A 19533-nucleotide genomic window follows, 5' to 3' on the forward strand; every position below is an offset into this window, starting at 1 on the left:
GTTCAATAACTAAATAGTTATCCTAAAAGAATTGTTATTGCAATAATATTATTTTTAATAATTTGTCAATTAGCTGATGAATTTAATGAACATATTTTTATCCGTATTGGTCCGAAAGAAGTTGAATATTTCACCTAAGTTTACTATTTTCGTATTATTGATAGTTTATTGAATAATATTAACTGAATAGTAATATACTGTTTATATTATGGAGGTATGTAAAATCTCCGTATCTAGAGGCAAAGAAGATCTTTCCCTTATTTAATAATAGTGTAATGGATTAGTTTAAAATATTAAAGTCATTAAAATACACACGAAATATTACGAGACTTTGCTTATTTCAGTGTTTTGCATATACAGTAGTAGGACAGTAAAGCTTTAAATCGTTTTGCTAGGAATTCTATAGGAATATAAAAAAACGTAATTTCCAATAGTCTTTATAAAACAACCTTACGAGGCCTAAAGGCAATTAGTTAAATTTATACTATTTCAGAAAGTATTACACTTCAAATGGTGTACAGTAATTTGATTTTATGACTAACACACTTACATACAACATTTTCAGTTAAGCATATCGCATGACATCACTACAAAATTATAAAAACCAAAACTATTTAAAGTAGAACATCAAAAAGTTTGCAAATTTCTTGTCAAGAAAACCTTACCTCCAAATCCCTCCTTGACGTCAGGACATAGACTGAACTATCTCCACTTTCCAGTCTTCTAAATAACACCAGGTGATCGGTAACAATCAGCTGTTTACAGACCAGATTAAAGTGATTACCAGCTGATAAGTCGGTTGATTGGGCCGTTTTGGCGCCACCGCGCCTGTTACCTGGTTTACCGAACTTCGAGTGGTCTGAGCCAATAAAATAATCTGTTTAAACCACCATTTTCGTATCACCAAACACATTTTTTTGTCTGCAGTTTTCATAAAGAGGAAAATGTTGTTCTTTTGAATTAGTTTGCAAATAATTAGGCATGGCTGTCCTGAAGATGGGATCAGATTTCAAATCCCGAAACGCCATTTTACTTACTAATTAATTATTATGATGGATAATGGTTTTACAGTTATTTAAATACTGAATGGTCAATTGGAAAGTAAATCCATAAACCTGTATACTATACTGTGTTTTTGGCCCAATATAGTATACTTGACACTTATTACCACACAAGTGTCGTAAGAAATATATTCTCTTACTTCACATGCAATACGTTACAATGGAAGGGAGTGTTTCTAGAAGGCAGTGGTAGAGATATAGCGATAGGGCTCAGCCATCACGATGTCGTCGTTGCTTAATAAAATTGCCATTCGACACCAGCCTAGTTAACTGTATGTACATAGTCTGCCTTACATTGTCTCTCTTAATCAACTCTAAAAACAACCAATTTCTTTCCTAAGTGGTATAATAAGTTGAGTCATTCCACATCCAAATTAGCTGGTATATTTTAACTACGTTTCTTAAATTTTGATACATCTTATCGAAATATCTTGGAAATTCGCTTAGTCTGCAGGTTTGCTGTGGCGAGGGTTTAATTTAGCTTTAATATTTTTTTTTTAATATTTAATATTTAATATTTAATTTTTAATATTTAATTTTGCTAATGCAAATAAGCAGCTGTTCAGTTAAAGATTCAATTATTTCGTCTATTAGGATTGTGTTACTGTACATTAAGAGCTATCGAAAAGTCAATGTATTTACAAGAATGCAACAATAAGCTGCAACCATGTAAAACAATCGAAACAAAAATTAGATACAACCATGTAAAACAATCGAAACAAAAATTAGATACATTCATTTGCATATAATCAAATTTTACAACTGTTTGCAACAGCTGATATTTACTCCCCAGGGCCTAAAAAGGCTTTTTACTACCTATTTGAAAACATTTGAAAAATTGTCATCTACAGTAAAACTTAACTAGTAAATAGCATAATCATAAATTTAGGAAAATCATGAGAATCTCCAAAAAAAATCTTTAAATCAAGCATTTGAGATAAAAAGTCCAATGTAGATCCAGGGATCACCATATGTCTTCATTTCCAGCCCCATAAGAAACGTTATCTCCATGTAGCAGTTGTCAGGCGGGCGGGAAAAAACTGACCGCAGCTGTGAATAAAGGGAGACAATTGAGTCAATTTGTGGCGACGGCTGAGGGCTCATTAACTTGTTAATTGAAACATAACTTACTAATTAATAGTCCTCACACTGCAGGCCTTAGGCCGTTGGCCTTGCACGTGGTAGTGCTCATGCCCTGGGATGACATATAGTTAAATTTAGGGTAACGCAAGACGTAGCTGAGGTAGCTATTGTAAGTGGTTATAGTGCTAGCCTAGCAATCAAAAGGTCACCGGATGGATCCTGATAAAAGTCAGTAGCTTTATGACGAGACGAAACTGGGCCAGCTGTTCCTGATCATTGGGATTTAAATTAACAATCCTGGCTAATACCGCTGTTACCACTCTGCAAATACCAGACAGATATATACCTTTCCATCGATCTAGAATCTGAAGGGGATGTTTCATTCGTGTGTTTGGTTGGCTATATTTTAAGTTGTTTGTATATAAGGGATAAAAGATTAGTCTAAATAAAATGATTATTATTAATGCAGTTTTTTTAGACCGAGAATTATCATAAGAAAATTAATAAATTAACTAGTTAAAATTAACTTGTATTATATATACTTAAAATAAATTACGTGCAACGAGTTTTATACGCTCTGTCTGGTAGATGGGCCTGCGCAATACTTAAAATAGCTTTTTTTTTAGCGAGTGGTCAACAGTATGAGAACTGTGAAAACAAATATTTGGCCTTGTATAAATTAATTTAAACTTTACCTCACAATTGTACCTTCAGTGGGAAAAGTCATGTGTGACGAAAACACATGCCCTGGAGTATGTCTACGTCTTCAAAACTTATTTTACCGTTGACCCATGAACATATGAAAAGTGTTTATGGCCGTATTTCACTCAAAACTACGTAATGCTAACGATCATTATCAGTGAGAATTATGCGTAATTGACTGTCATAAGTCTTGTAATAGACGTTGTTTTTGCCCGGTAAACACTTTTGAAAAATTACCAGAACCCTAGCGATGTGCTGCGATTGGTAATCATTACGTAAGACCCGTCAGACAATGACATCTGACAGAGGAGACATACAGTCTGTGGTGGCAGTCGATGATGTCATTGATGTACGCTTGTCTTTGTGTTACTTTACCAACCAAACGCAATATTAACTTATCGTTGCAATATTATGTAGCAAAATACTTTTCCCTACCAGAACAGGGAATTGATCACATTTCTACACCTGTAAACAGTACGCAAAATAGCTCATTTCCACTTTATTCATTCCCGCTGAGTAAATAAGCTAATTTCCCATTCGCGTTTCTATAAAACATTGGGTAGACAAATAAAATTACCTAAATGTACATTTTACATACAACTAAAAAGTTAATCTGTGTGCCATGGTAAGTTAATATATGGTGGTAGGAAAAACTTTGTGTGTATTACGGGGAAAAGCAGTCATTGCCGCTCTCGAAATGTATGGCCGCACTCTGCTGAAGCTTCGATGATGTACTTTGCACCCTAAACACAAATGTCTATATCGTCTGAAGGAAAAGTTACTATTTTCATGTGGTGCTTAACGTGTCCCCTCCCCCAATGAAATTTGGCGAAATAACTGTTTTGATACCAAAATATTTATGTTGTAATTCAAATTTATTTGTGTTTATTCTCGTGTGGCCCACTAATATTAATACTCCTGTATTGGTATTTGGACTGATTATAATTTAAGTATTTTAGTGATTTAATAAACATTCTTATTAAGTTGGCAGATTACCTATGTAATCAACTTTCTGCGAAGTACAAAACAAGCAAATTGACCATGTTTTATGTAGTAAACAAGATCTAGGCAATATTAAGATAAAAAAGTAATAAAATTTTAAAAAAATTAGCAATATGCATTTTTGTTTTGTGATTTAGTTACCTTGAATAATGGTGGCGAATATAGATAATAAAACTGATCAAAAGTGTCTTTGAAATCATTTTTCATCGTCGGCTACGCTTCGGTTTATCAACTTGACCTCGTGCTCACAAGATGGGAAAGGGCTGTTACATGGTTCAGTATGTAAATCATTGATTAAGTTTCTTGTTTGTTTAGGTATAGCACACGTGCAAATAAATTTCATTATATTCCCCCTGAACAGTATCAATACATTTTAATTTAGCGAGAATCTTTCCCATAGCCAATGGTACAACTTAGTAGTAAAAACAGTTGATCTTACGATATGGTAATATTTTTTGCTAGACGTTTTTGTTGAGATCGTTTTAATCCAAAACTAGACCAAGGCCAAAAAACCCAACAAATTGTAAAACTCCCTATTTGTTATCTCACCCTATAAATCTCATAGAATAAAATAACCGTCTTATCTAATAAGGTTAAAAGGCAGGCACCATATCCCACCTAACCGCCTAATTAGAAGTCCTTCCTGAGAAGTTTTTAGGTTATGTTGCCCCCGTATCAGCTGTGAGGTCAGGTGAGGGATCAAGGCGGTAAACAGCTGATTGCAGACACCGTGGCCAACCTGACAGCAATAAATATCCCACTGGGCACACTAATGAGGCGCACTGGTAAACATGGTAAACGGTGGGAGAAACAGTTCCTTAATTAATAACCTGTTAACACGCTTCAATTTTATTGACGTGGAAAAACATGAATAAAGATTACTGACCGATTTTAAAGGCATAAATAGAAATTACCTGTCCTGATTGCCCCGATTGTGTCTACAAGCTCAGTTGGATTGATTTATACTTGATCAAAATATCAATTTTATTACGTTGGTTTTGAAATCGAATAAAAGTGTTTTTGCTCACATTGAATGTTCCTGTTCTTGTTTCCAAAAAAGCGTCGGTAAGGCACAGCTCCGAAAGAGACAACTGCGAAAACAATGCTCCGAAAATGCGTTTTGAAGTACTGGATCTCACAAATGAGGTGTATGTATTTTTTTTTTCAAAGCATAAATCGCTCCTGTTAAGACGCTCTACCTCTAAAATCTCAACTCGGGCTTCAGTAGCTACTTTGCGCCATTGAACAGCGCCGCGAGAAGCGCTTGCATACGGACGTTGAGTCCTCTTCATTTACTTAGTTAACTTTTAAATTTTTTTCATCTGAAAAAGGTTCCTTCCTCCTTACATTCAAATTTATGACTCTACCGTTTTAGTTTTCTTCTAAAAATCTATTTGTAAGTATAAAATGCTTTAGAAATGAGGTTATTTATAAGTATTTACCAGTCACTTCCCACATAAAATGCTACTATTACTAACAAATTAAAACGACACAACCCTACAAAAAACAATAAATGAATAAACTAACATAAATATTGTTAAGATCCTAAACTTTTGCATTAGCGAGCAGCGGAAAGGTGGAGCGCACCCTTAAATTTAAACTCGTTCTTAATTTTATCAATGGTATACACAAACTTTGTATACATTCAATAGAAAGTTCGCTAGCGAAAGTGATATGAAAGTCAATAAAGAGATAGCAGCAACCAACCTTACTTGATAGTAAAGCGTGCCATAGCTGCTGGCTAATCCGGACTGTGCATGTGTGTGCGTGTGTAAGTATATTGTTCATGTGTGTCAGTTTCGGTGCAAGTGTGCATTTCTGCACGATCTAAATACCTAAGTGTGGGTATTAATTCATCTATTCTAATTAACCTTATTTCCTAGAGTAAAATTACTGTTTATTGATTGGAATTTCTTCGTTAGCCTTTTTAGTTAAGCAGCCGAAGGCGAGGCAATGGAATCGTCTACTAATGGATAAAATAGTAAAAACTTATAGCTATAATACGTATGAATTATTACTGATGCCTTATGCCTTTGTTAACACATTTTTTTGTAAATTTTAACTGATTTCAGTAATAGAAACGTATGCCCGTTCGAATAATTTTTATTAGTATTAGAAGAGTTTGGTGTACATTTTCCGAAATCAGATAATTTATAGTTGTCATTTTATGACCCTTCTGGTAACTTTTGATCTCCACTTAGACACTTGTGTTCCACTACAGATTAAAGAGTGTCTCTGACTTTTCTACTTATAACAACCATTGATAGAATGCACCGTGTTTTTGATAGAAAAACACCGAATATAGAATGCATAGCAATTCCCACATTGTACATTTTGTTCCTCAATGGAAGAACAGTATATGCGGAAGCAGGTTTCGCAGCATGACGTAGAACAATTAGCTTGACGAGGGCCCCGGGCCCAACTACTGCCACTACCGGGCCCTTGAGCCCCCGGGGCCCTCCATTGTGTCTGGTGATTGATGGCTCTGCAGGTGATCATGAGCCAAGGTCAACTACATGTCGATGTTTACTCATTGTTGAGGAATCCTATGGCGTTCCTCAGGGATCCATGCTTGGACTTCTGCTGTTTTTTGTTCACACCTTAAAAGTTGTAGTATAATGTATGTGTGTGTAATCCATGCTCCCCTAACTATCACAGTATCCAAAACCAAACTATTACATGTATACAGTTAATCGCATTCTCATTATATTAATAAACCTTGAGGTTTTATATGATTGTTTTTCCGGTAACACTGTTTTATGAAAGACACATTTTGATTACCATGAAGCTTCTCGGATGCATATACTAATTGTAAAAGTTGAGAGGAATATACGGATAATGGCCATAGACAATTAGTGCTTATTCCTCTGTAAATTATTTCAATTTTTATTTTGTCAGTATTGGTCATAATGGTGTAATTAAATGAAATCACTCAGCAGAGTGCATTGACCATTTTCAGGAATAATCGCCTTCCCTATGACTGATGATGTATATGATGACATGGTGTGTCAACATAAACTGTCATATAAAAGTCAAAGAACCTAATTACGCAATTTAAATAAAACTTGTTAAACCTGTGTGTAAACGCAATGTAAGCGTAATGAATACGTCATCTAAGAAAACATAGCAACATAGTGTATTTTGAATGTCTATTTTTGTTATGGTAAATATTATAAATACGTAACTGTTATTCACGTCCTTCTAAAATTTTCAATTAATTAGTATAGTAATACACTTAAGAAAGTGCACGTGTAGCCATTTTCAAAACGTTAAGCCTATTTAGGCATGCGTTTTCTACCCTTAATGCGTGGCGACTAAGTGTTCCTCTGAGTTGATAGTAAATCTAAAGTATGCACTTTACTACTTGGTAATACTACTAAGAAAACTTAGTTCACAAATAAATATCATTTCATAGGTTAGATTTAAAGTAAATTAAATAAAAATGTATACATTTTAAGCTAACCCCTCCCTACTCTTGGGTAAGATATTAAAAACTTACCATCATTTTTGTAGCCCCTCAAATTTAAGAAGGTTGCCGCAAACCAATTTCTAATATCTCAAATAGTTTAAAAGTAAAGAGGGGGTGCAAGTTTAATTTACTTTTCATCCACACTGTATATTAAGGACTACAGTGCTGGAAGCCTTTCAGATAGGCCTCTATCAAAGTTTGGTATGTGTTTAGTGCGTCTTGATGATGTTTATTTTTTTAGCGAATTTCCCATATAGGGAATAAGCTATTACCGTAGTACTCATGGTAAGACCTGGACCCGAGACCGATTTAATTTTTCATTTTGAGGTGCCTAGAGGTCAAAAACACCATCCGTTCAAATTCATATATATATATATATACTGTATATATTTATATATATATATATATGTATATATATACATATATATATATGTGTCCGTTAGCGCGATAACTCGAGCAAAATGATCCGATTTTGATGAAATTTGGTACAAACGTTTAAACCTACGTTTATTCGAACGAGTTCGCGATCCAGCATAATCAGACCATGGGAACGGGGGTTTATGGGGGGTTTTATGGGGTAAAAATGGGTTTTTCCCATTTTTGAACCTAAAAACAAAAAATTTTGCGATTTCTTTCCAAACCGTTTTGTAGAGCTTAAAAAAAGAAATAATTTAGTATATTGAAGCGCTGTTGTATGCCTAACGGTCACGGAGAAAATTCAAAAATAGTGTAATTAAAAATTCCCATGTTATTCTTATGGAGAAAATGAAAATTGTTGTAGTTTACTTGTTTATGGGTATATATTGATAAAATTTGGCAAATTTATTTATTTCATCCTATACTATTGACGTATGGTCAAAAAACACTTTTTACCTTCCCCGTAGCAGCAAACCTAAGCACTCGTTAAATCTAATGTCATTTAAATAGGGAATAATATGTCTTATTAATGGAAATATTTTAGTAAAAATGTAATCAGACGAGTTGAAATTCGCTTAGTCTGCAGGTTTGCTGCGGCGGGTGTATATTATTTTACTAACGTGATCTTCTAACTGTATTAAAACAGCGTAGGCATATAAGTGAAAGGCTGCTTTTCACCTGTTATGTTACCTGAGAGTACAGAGCGGACAGTACAATGTACGTTGATTACATACAAGTTAACATCAGTGCATTAAAGCTGAACCGAAAATGTGAGCCCACCTGGCAACAACACAGAATTCATATGCCACAATATGACGATAGTATACTTCAGTATCCAATGTAATGGCCTTAGAAATGTGTTTTTTTAATATTCCTATGATTACCAAGCATGAAACAGGGAAGGGCACGCTGGAATACCAGCAGTTTCCAGGGTGACATTATTTATACTACTGAGTGGGATAGGCCAGTGATTGTTGTGTAGGCGGCATTGTTGGTTATTGTTGCCGATCAGCTGTTGATGGACGATAATCAGCTGATGTTGCAGTTCAAAGAAAGTTATATTTATAATATTTAAATGCTTTAAGAACAATTATCAGGAATTTGGTCACATTAGTTTTACCAGGGTAGTCCGGATGATACAGAATGCCACTTATAAGACTCTAAATGTGTTCTTGATATATTTTATGTGCGTTGAAATAATTAATTAATTTGAATAAAAGGTACTATTTGCTAAATAGTTATTTATATCTGTATTTGTAAGAAAAGTCCAAATGATCTGCTACTAAGAATACCAACCTAAATGCCAATAAAATTTGGGGTTGCAGCTATTACAGCACTATTTATGATACCACTACCGACATGCCATGGGATTAAAATCAATGTAGTATAATATCAAACAGCTGATTGTTTTATCACTTAACACAGAATATTTTCATGAAAACCATCTCAAAAGATTGATCTACGTTTTTTGGCTTCAAGTTTTACATTACATGGGAAGTATGTACTGTCTATCGTCAATGCCAATACAGCATGATTGGCAATGACTTAGGAATAACTAGTAGAGAAAATATAATTTTCGTCACCTCAACACATCCCCATTTTGTCTTCTCGGCACGTAAACAGCTGATGACACAAGGGTCCACAAATCGGAAGTTGAATATGGAAATCAACCAATTACACACTAGATATGATTTATCGACTGTAGGCTCCTAACAGATGTTGCGTGGACCACGTAGAAGATCATAGCAATTCAAGAGAAGGTCCAAGGCAGGTACGGTGATGTAATTGTGTCGAAAGTCTCTTCACTTCATTGCAGGCTCTAGTTTCTGAGATCCCTCTCAACTGGTCATCCTGGTGGCGAACTGGATTAGCACAAAATGGTAGATTATATTCGATATATTTTAATTTGTAACCTTTTAAAATAATTTTATGTTCGTAATCCAATTGTAAAAAATAATTTTAACTACTCGTAGGAAACGTAATTTATCTGCCATTAAATATTGAAGAGAAAATAATTACGCTATTGGACACATGTGTTGTTGCAAGTTTAGAGAAAATATTTTCCTAAAATATTTTACAAACAAGTTAAATAAAATACTTTATCATATTTGAGCAGTATAAATGTATATTAACAGGGTCGCCAGTGGAGTAATAATAGTCAGTTTAGAACTTTAGTCAAATAGAATATTTATATTAATTTACATATTAATGTTAAAATAGAGGTATATCCTCGTAAAATGATTATTAACTATCCTCAGAAACAGTCCCTGTTGAACTAAATATCTGATTTGTAAGTCTGGGAAAATGAAACGATTAATCAAAATACCAAGATGAAGCTGGTCCAAAAACCGATGTCACTTTTGAAACTGCCATGTACCTTCGCGGTAGCTGTCAGCCTGTCAACTCATAGGACGGGAACAAGCATAAACATACACCAATTCAAAAACAAGAATATTCTATTTAAGTTTCCAAATAAATCTAGATTCTTCCAATATTATTTTCGTCCAACGTCTACATATGTTCACATCGCTCTTGGTACTTGGACAATTCTACTTACTAGAAGTTTCGTTTCAGAAATAATTAAAAAAAAAAACATTTTTGGGACGGACATAATTAAGATCATACAGATTGCATTGGTTATAATTTAACATTTTCTATCCATTCTTTTATGGGATTCTTGAGAACCTATAAAGGTTGTAATCATTGAAGTAGCATACTTTGCTAATCCTTAAATCGCTTCTTGTCTTTCGCCTATTGGGTCAGTTGATAATTGGAGAGTCCTATGTATAGCCTTTTTTTCCTATTACTACTACTATTTATTATTGTGAGATAACAGTATCTGGAGGAAATTATTAGTTAGAAATAGTTTCAAAAGGGGTTTTTTATTTACTTCCTGATGTTTACGTAGTAAGGTAATATATACATCTTTGATATTTCACAATCACCAGTAAATTTATGGTTCAATTACAAGAAATCCGTATTTCTCCCAGCTAAGTTTAAAAACCCGACAGTAATAAGTGTAAATAACTGTATAATATTGCAGATGGCCTCCACATTTGGATTATATGACCTGACGATAGAATGTTATATGACTTTTGACCTGTCGTCCTTCGCATCTTTACTGAATTGTACTTAACACGATACTAAACAGAATATTGATGTAACTTTGCGGGTTTTAATATATTCATACGTTTTTCCTCAGAAACGAGCTCTATAACTAAAGTTAAACAAAATGAAAAACCGTTTTGTGAGTTAGTTTGGGGAAAGGTAAAGTGTAATGAAAAACCTAGGTTAAAGAAATATTAAACTAACAATTTACGTCATGTTGAACATCACACTTAATGTTTACCTAAAAACTCATTGTGGCAATCAAACTATCGATAAACAAATGCCCTTATATGCCAAATTACCAGAACAGTACCAAATTCAGTATCTCGGAGCACCACAGAACGGTTTTTATGCAAACTCAAACACGATTTTCGATATATTCTTGTGGAAGGTGAATAAAATTTATTTTCATTGATAATAATAGACTACGGTACCGAAAACGCAAGAAGTTTTCTCATAAGTTAGTTTTATTATCAGTTTTATCTAAAAGGTAATGATATCACTCATGGGTACTTATGAAAGTAAAATTGTACAAAGTAAGAACTATTGACCTTGGCATAACATCTGATGCCACAGCCGCAAATACTAAAGGCGCGTATCACTATAATGTATTCGCGGCGTAGTGTATAATGAACAGGTGATGAGGTTGTAGAACACCCTGTGTTGCTCACTGTCTTGTCTAGACCCTGAACAAACAATGACGTCATAGTGCAATGTGCAATCACTGCAATCACTGTGCGTGATTTACCATGTGTGAACATTTACATTTGCAATCGCCTTGCTGTGATACAGTGGGGTTTTAATTGTAATAATTGTTAGTATTGAATTCAAAATTATGTGAAAAGATTAGTTAGTTGATAGATTTTAGGTGATTTAGAGTTTCTCAAACGATACGAAATTGGACGAGAAATTTAACATTTACATTTTAATGACCATATATTAACATACACATTTGACGTTTTGTTTGGAGTGCTCCCTATCTGGTAGTTAGAAGTAATGAAATATAACCTACTAGTGACTTTGGTTCAATTATTTCCAATCGCCAATAGCCTTTACCCATGAGACAATACAGTGACACAGTAATTCAGAACCAACCTTAATCCATAGGTTCTCCTATGTAGATAACAAGGAGAGGTTTCTCAGTTTAGAAAATACATTTTTCTTGTTCGGATAACTTCTTGAACCAACATCTACAGAAAAAATTGGAAATTGTGGATAAATCTGTCTTGAGTGAAACGGAATTTCAAGTACAGTAGACTCTCTTGACCGGACACCTTTTAACCCGGCATCGGTTTAACTGGTCTACTCTTGGAAAAACTGACATCTCTCTTAACCGAACAATTTTTATCAGTACATTGGTTGAACCGGACTGGATCGGCAGAAGAGTCACTAAGACGACTTTTCTTGTGGGAAAGATTTGAGGCCAGCGATCACTTGTCAAAATACAATGCTCTCCCAAATTTTATTGGAAAATTTGAGTGCTTATGAGTGATTAACATTTCCCGTTGATTCCCGTTCCACATTTTTCAGGATGTCTGTTTAACCGTAAGAACTATTATCCGGACTGCCATCGGTCCCGAGGAGTCCGAATTAGATGCAGTCTACTTTAGGTAAAAAGGTGTTGGGTGGAATCTGTGTTACTGTAAATAAAAAAAAATACTTTGCACGTACAGTAGTAACAACACTTTAAAACACCCATACGATGGGTAGAAGCTTGGTCTATAAATATTATTAATAACCTCAACTCATGGTGTTCCCCGCAAAGAGCTCGTGATTTATTAAATTACCGACGTGCAAGCTATGATTTGAACGTTCCGAAACACTGTAACCTTTGAAGGCGCAATAGTTTCCCACACGGGGCGCAAGCGAGCTTGTTAAACAAATAACAGGCTTGATAAGAGGTAAAGGGCGCAATCGAGCAATTACTGCAGAGGCGCGAACTGATGATAGCTGATACAGGCTGATGGCCCGTGCTGATATTAGGCTGCTGATGCTCTGATGATGCTCACTACGAACCACGACACTTTGGTGATCAAATTATTTTTTGTTAAAGTAGAGCATATTTTGTTAGAATCTACACCACGAGAACAACAAACTCCCCAAACTGTGCTGGTTTAGAATGTTACCAACCTTCTGATTTTTGCTTTGTTAAGTCGGGGATCGAACCATCACTGTCAAAACAAAAGGTTGGCTACCCTTATTTAGCTAATTGCAAGCTGTCATTAAGTATTCAAACATTAAAAATTGTATGGCATTTGTGGTAATTAGATCAGTTACTTTATACAAAATTTTTATAATTTTGTTTATTAAACTACTGAACCATGTATTGATGATGAAAATACTATATATCAATTGTTAGCTGAGAATTGCATATGAAAATTATTACATTATGTACCCGAGCTATTAATAGCTTGTTCTACTGTTAACCCGCGCTTATAATACGTAAATATACTTAAAGTGTATCAAAACGAGTTCTCTGACGAATCTTACAACAAACAATAGACCTTTAATGGTCTATTCTCTGTGATATTATATTTTACAAAATTTTCATATAGGATGGGCAACAGTAGAATGGATTTATCAAGGAATCCTACACTTATTTAACACTGAATCCTGGAACGATTTATTTTCTATCAGAATTTATTCTCCCTCAACGGTCCGGTCCGCCTAAATTAAGTCAACTATTCTTGGTACTGCGTGCAACCACAGATATTATCTGTGGTGCAACTTAATATTTTATGTCGCTAAGCTATCGCATTCAGTGTAATTTTGTATGGCGTTTCATTCTGTATAACTTTTTGTATGCATTAAAATACTATCTACAAAATATCGCCACGCAAATTTTGTATTCATTCCAATGGAATTGTAGTTTTTCTATACAAACGGATAAAGAAATAATATAAGATTGCAAAAATAAACATGAAATAAATAACAATTTATTTAAAATATAAATAAGCAGCACAATCGTTCACATTTTAAAGCAATCGACTATCCTGGATTAATTAATTCAATTTCACTCTCATTTTCAATCTACGGAGTGCTGAGCTGAAATATAAATCAATTACAATACTTACTGGCCCACTTAGTCACACGTGTTATACAGCTGTTCGAAAATGAACGTTTGACGTTCATAACACCTGATCTACGTCATCAGCTGTTTGCAGATCGCATTCCTACCATGCGACTCTGTTTACGTATTTATAACACGTGTCTATATCAACAATTACCAACGATCGTGAGTAGGTTAGGGAGAAAGTTTTTATTTTATTTTAATTATTGAAAATTATGTACTGTATCTATAAGTTGTATTAGTAATTACAACTTCACTTTCATATATTTGTTTATTTTGTATCATTTTTGTGAAAATTTATTAACAGATTAATTTTGAAGGGCCAATTCTATGATTTGGAAAATTAATGGTCAGCCAAAATCCTCCAATTATTCAAATCTATACCCATGAGTACAACGAATTCTATATATTTATTTTAAGATCCACGATGTAACCAACCCTTGTGGTTATAATTAATCAATTTGATCTGTCAGAATCTAATTGGTAAACCGTAAGGCAATGTGCACGTTCCCTTTACAGTCGTTTCAATAAGTCCACTCTCAACGTATTTCATTGAATCTCGTGTAGAAATTAAATACAAATACACTACATATTGAAGCATTGTTGTACCAATTAAGGTTGTGGTGAAATTTCCATAAAACTACCTTTGCTCTCATGTACAATACATCTCATAAGGTTATTTAAGGTTAACCACAAGACTTTTAATTCCTTTATTTACCACAAGACAAATGTCCATAGCGTACGTTTTACATCTCATCCTACACTCTGAACAAACCATGTTACAAAATCGTCCAGCTAATTAATTATTATTCAGCCACGGTTGTTGGTGGGAACTACGCTGCGGAACATCGTGAGCCACGTCACCATTCAAGTGTCACCCATTCATGGCGCGGGTGGACCATGACTGGCCCGGGATGGATACGAGGAGTGAGAAGTAGGTCGGAGACAGGGGAAGACTTGGTAAGAGTCGAGGTCAGGTGGGTTGCGATTGTTGAATTTAATTATGATTTTTAAGTGTACTTAGATTTGCAGAAGAGGGACTAAGAAGAGTGTACATTGAAGAAATATTACAGTAGCGATGGAATAGGTTGGATACAATATATTTCAAGGAGGAAATAATTTATTTGAGTGATTATAAAATGACTATGTTAAGGGGTGTCTAGAATACAGAGCTATTTCCATAGCCTGAGAGACACTTAAAATACCACCGCCACAGCAAACCTGCAAACTAAATAAATTTTCTCCCTATTATATTTTTACTTAAATATTTCCTTTAAAATTACAGATTTATTCTCTACAAGGTTTAAAGAATACGCAGGTTTGCTGCTACAGGGAGAGTATTAAATTGTGTTTTTATTAAAATGTGCATAATTAGTGTAAAGTAAATACATTTTCAAAGTTTGATCAAAATATATCCATTAACAAGCAAACTACAACAGTTAACTTATTTGCCATAAGAATGACATGGGAATTTTCAATTTACAATATTCTGAGGGACACTTAAAAAAATAACTTCTTTTAGCATATTTTGATCAAGTATACGCAAAAGAGCCTTCCAATACTACTTGATATTTTCACAATCATTCTGTAGCTAACGACTTGAGTACAAACAAAATGCTACATTTTCAAAAAAATATATACAATTGGCCTCATTTTTTGTTTGAAGATGAAAAACGTAATATTAAGGACCTGGGGTCATACGACTACCAATGGGTTTTGTGGTTGAAATGATATAATTATCCAAAACCCTTGTTGGTGTCAGGTTATTTTAGGTTAGGTTAGGATAGGGTAGGATGGATTAGCATCTAGGCATAACCTAAAACCTGAATTGTGTACTGTATTTAATTTATATAGTGAAATTTGTATAACAGATACAGTCTTCAAACAATAGATTTTAATTTGAAAAGTAAATTGTATTAATCAAAACCAATCAAAATAATCAGAATCAGAAGTAAATAAATGCTACGGCAATTTGTAATCCATAGTTTTCACAGGCTTTCGACAAACCTTGAGATGAACCCTGTAACATTATTGTGGTCGGTAGCATTCCAGTAATAACCTCTATAAAACTATATAACGTGAGATTCGAGTGGCCTTTATACCGTGGCCATAAAACTATCACTAGGCATTGGCTAGCTGCATTAGCACTGGCCAGTGTTATTCTTTATGACGCTATGGGTTATAATGTTCAGTAATATTATCAGTTAATTACCATGTTGGTGTTGACTAATTATTGCAATGGATGCAGGTCTTTGAAAGGATATACGGAAAAGTTTTAGCGACAAACAAGAGCTCGCCCCGTGGTCGAAAACTCGACCAAAAGTTACTGTACTAACTTCTCCATTTTCAACCCAAACTGGTTGACTCACATAAAACATGTGATTGGAATTTCTTTAATCTGTTTTAATTTTCTGTTTATATTTTGTTGTCATTTCGTCACCAACATGGCAACCCATGAAGCAAATGTTAATTATTTTTGTATTTAAAATGTATTTTTGTGCGTATTTTTTAGCCTATTTTAATTTATAAAAAGATTTTGCACATGTACAGGAAATTTCTTTTTCATATGGTACTAACCCCGTGTAATTCGGTCCAGTAGTGTGGTCAGGCTAGCTGTCATAAGCTTTGCAATAGTTTTTTTTTTTTTTTTTTGTGTATAAGATAACTAATCTGTCAATATTTTCACATCAGAGTGTGTGACTAAAGACAGAGATAAGTGATAACAGAGTGATAAATACATTTTATGATTGATAGCTTCATTACCGATTAAATGAGTTGGATCTTAACTCAGGTTAATTTATTAAAACGATTCTAAGTATGAAAAAGCATCTTTTATCAGCTTCGAAACAATGATCTTCTGTTTATTAGTGAATGCTGTAATCAGCTGTTCAGCTATAAATACACCTATTCATAAAGTATTCACAATGTTTATGGAGCCAGGAGATAAGGTGGGGCAGGCAGATAATCATACGCTATCACTGCACTTCAACCAATTACCTTGAATTGGAAACACTGTTCTGTTTCATTTCATTAATTTTTCATCGAACTACTCCTTGGTTTCTGTATTGTATTTTTGGGACTTTCACAATGCCTAGACGTTGGGTTGTTCCAGCCTACCAGGTGAGCACCTGATTTACCGATCTGGGAGTATTTTTGGCAAAGGAAAGTTCAAGTTGAAGTTTTACCTCTTCAACGTGCTCCTGGTAGCTCTGGGATTGATCTATCAGCACTCGCAAAGGCAGTCACTGAGAGAGAAAACACCCTCAAACTTGTAGTGGATCTGATCACACTAAGCTATGAGGGACTTCTATTGATACAGTTTGCAACTGTTTACGAAGAAATGGCAGATCTGATGCGATGTTTGCCCGAAGATCTCTCCAAGTCCAACTACACGTCATACGAGATCAACTCAGAAATAGAAGATAAAATAGAAACTATTCAATAACGGATGTGGACTACGGAAAGAGTTATATTCAGTAACTATTTGAAGGTTGTCTGCAGTTTTGATATTTATCCGTTGTTCTATGCTCAGAAAGACGCTGCTGCACAATCATCTCTTGTAAATTTTTGTTCAACTTTTTCATTGGGATTTCTGTGGGCACAGCAACTGGGAGATCATCATGGTCGACTATATTGTTTGGCAGGAGTTTGTAGTTAAGCTTTTCTCCAAGTAAATCCTCGCGTTTAGAATAGCATAGTAATAAATAAGTTGTAAAATCAGATAGCTTATAACTGTGGATTTATACTTTAAGGTATATCTAGGTTTACTAGATCATACTTTATGCTCAACTCATTAGTTAGGCGATAAAGTTATTGGTGACTTGCGTGATTTGAACCAAGGACCTCGTGAACCGAACGTGTCGTAACACTTCGGCCCAAGTAACACTTCGGCCCAGTAACATTTCGACCCGAAACCCTCAGATGTGGCCTACGGTCCAACTCTCTACCTGCCCACTAGTAACACTTCGTCCCAACAAAATATTTGACAGGTTAGTTTAGGTTAGGTAAGATTCCACCGATTCTCCGTCATGTGAGGTCAGAGGATGCAAGGGGAGACGGTTGGGCGACATTCCACCAGAGGGTGGTTGCAAAGTATACAGGTCATGTACCTCTTACTACCTGAACTGCGTTCCTCAACCCTTGTCAATTTTTCGTCGGGCCGAAATGTTACTCCATTAGCTTATTTGATCATCTGTAAAAGCGAGAGGGACGAAGTGATACTGTTTTTCTAAGAAATTTGAGTTTGGCCGAAATGTTACTGGGCCGAAGTGTTACTACATCGAACCGAAGACCCACGCCAGCCATTAGATCAGATCTCCGCAGTCCGGCCATTAGATCAGATCTCCGCAGTCCACATAGCTATCAGTAGAAAGTAAAAAAACAACAATTTCAGACACTCAATTTTGGAATTGTTCTCTATTTCAATCAAAAATATTATGGTCGTTTATAAACTTTCAACATCTGTAAATTTTCCAAAAAGTAACAGGAACTACTTTCCCTCTTAAGCATTCCTCTACTTGATGAAGCGTAACATACTTGGGACATACTCAATCGGAATTCTACCGGTCTAGTATCAAAACATCACGAAGCAAGGCGCTACTTGGCTCTTTGAACCTGAGCCAAGATATCCATCCAAAGTCCAATAACATAAACTGTACCTGTGCTGTTGGCTACAGTACACTACACACTGTACTAGGAGCCAGGACTCACTCAAGAAGTAGGAATTGTTCTACTTAAAATGATCTAGATATTGTAGTTGCAATGAAAATAAGGCTTGAGATTAATAAGTTTTCAACTTCTGTTTTATTTCCACAGTTTGTTTGAATGGAAAGGAAGAGAAAATGTCAAAAGATCTAAAAAAAAGTGAGGAAATATTGAACTAGTATTTAAAAACTCTTTCAATATTAGTATTAAAAATGTTAAGAGTGAGTAAATAAAATGTTAGTTTTTCGTGTATTTTTATGGGCTACAGATAAACAAAAATATTAGTTTTTGCTTAAGAGATTACAAATCTGTCAGCATCCGTGTTGACCTTAGAGCAATTAGTAACTAAATAATCCATTTTCAGGTTTATAATAAACTAAAAAGCTTTGATTGTATGAACTATTGAACCGTGCTTAAATCTGTTGTTATTCATGCAGTTAAGCTATAGTCTATTACAGTATGGCTTTAACTTCCTAAAAAAAATCATCATCAGTACAGCAACGGTTTTTAAATTTCGATTAAAAAAGGTGTAGAATCTCATTCAATAAAATACATTATTAAAAAATCATAATTATAATACAATATTAAAAATACATTCCACAATCAATTTTGATAAAAAAATGGTTAAGTTTCTGAAAATCGTTAAGCATACTAAATTATCTAAATTGTTTTGCCTTATAAAAACTGGTTCTTTTTGAGATCCACTCCTAAATTAGTCTAGTTTCGCACACCACCAAATTACTATTCGATTCAACATGCTGTCTCTTTAGAAAGGACTTAATTGGACAAACGGCTCTATCAGATTCCATCAGACACACAGAAAGTCTCGACTAAAAGTTACATCTGGAGGCCGTCGTAAAGTTGAATGTCGCGATTGTTGTCCAGATACCCGCCATTCTGCGCCCAGCTGGCCCAAA

Source organism: Macrosteles quadrilineatus, unplaced genomic scaffold (genome assembly GCF_028750875.1).
Source record: "Macrosteles quadrilineatus isolate MER2022 unplaced genomic scaffold, UCM_ALF_1.0 Scaffold_2__2_contigs__length_208266976, whole genome shotgun sequence".
In the NCBI taxonomy this organism is placed as follows: Eukaryota; Metazoa; Arthropoda; class Insecta; order Hemiptera; family Cicadellidae; genus Macrosteles; species Macrosteles quadrilineatus.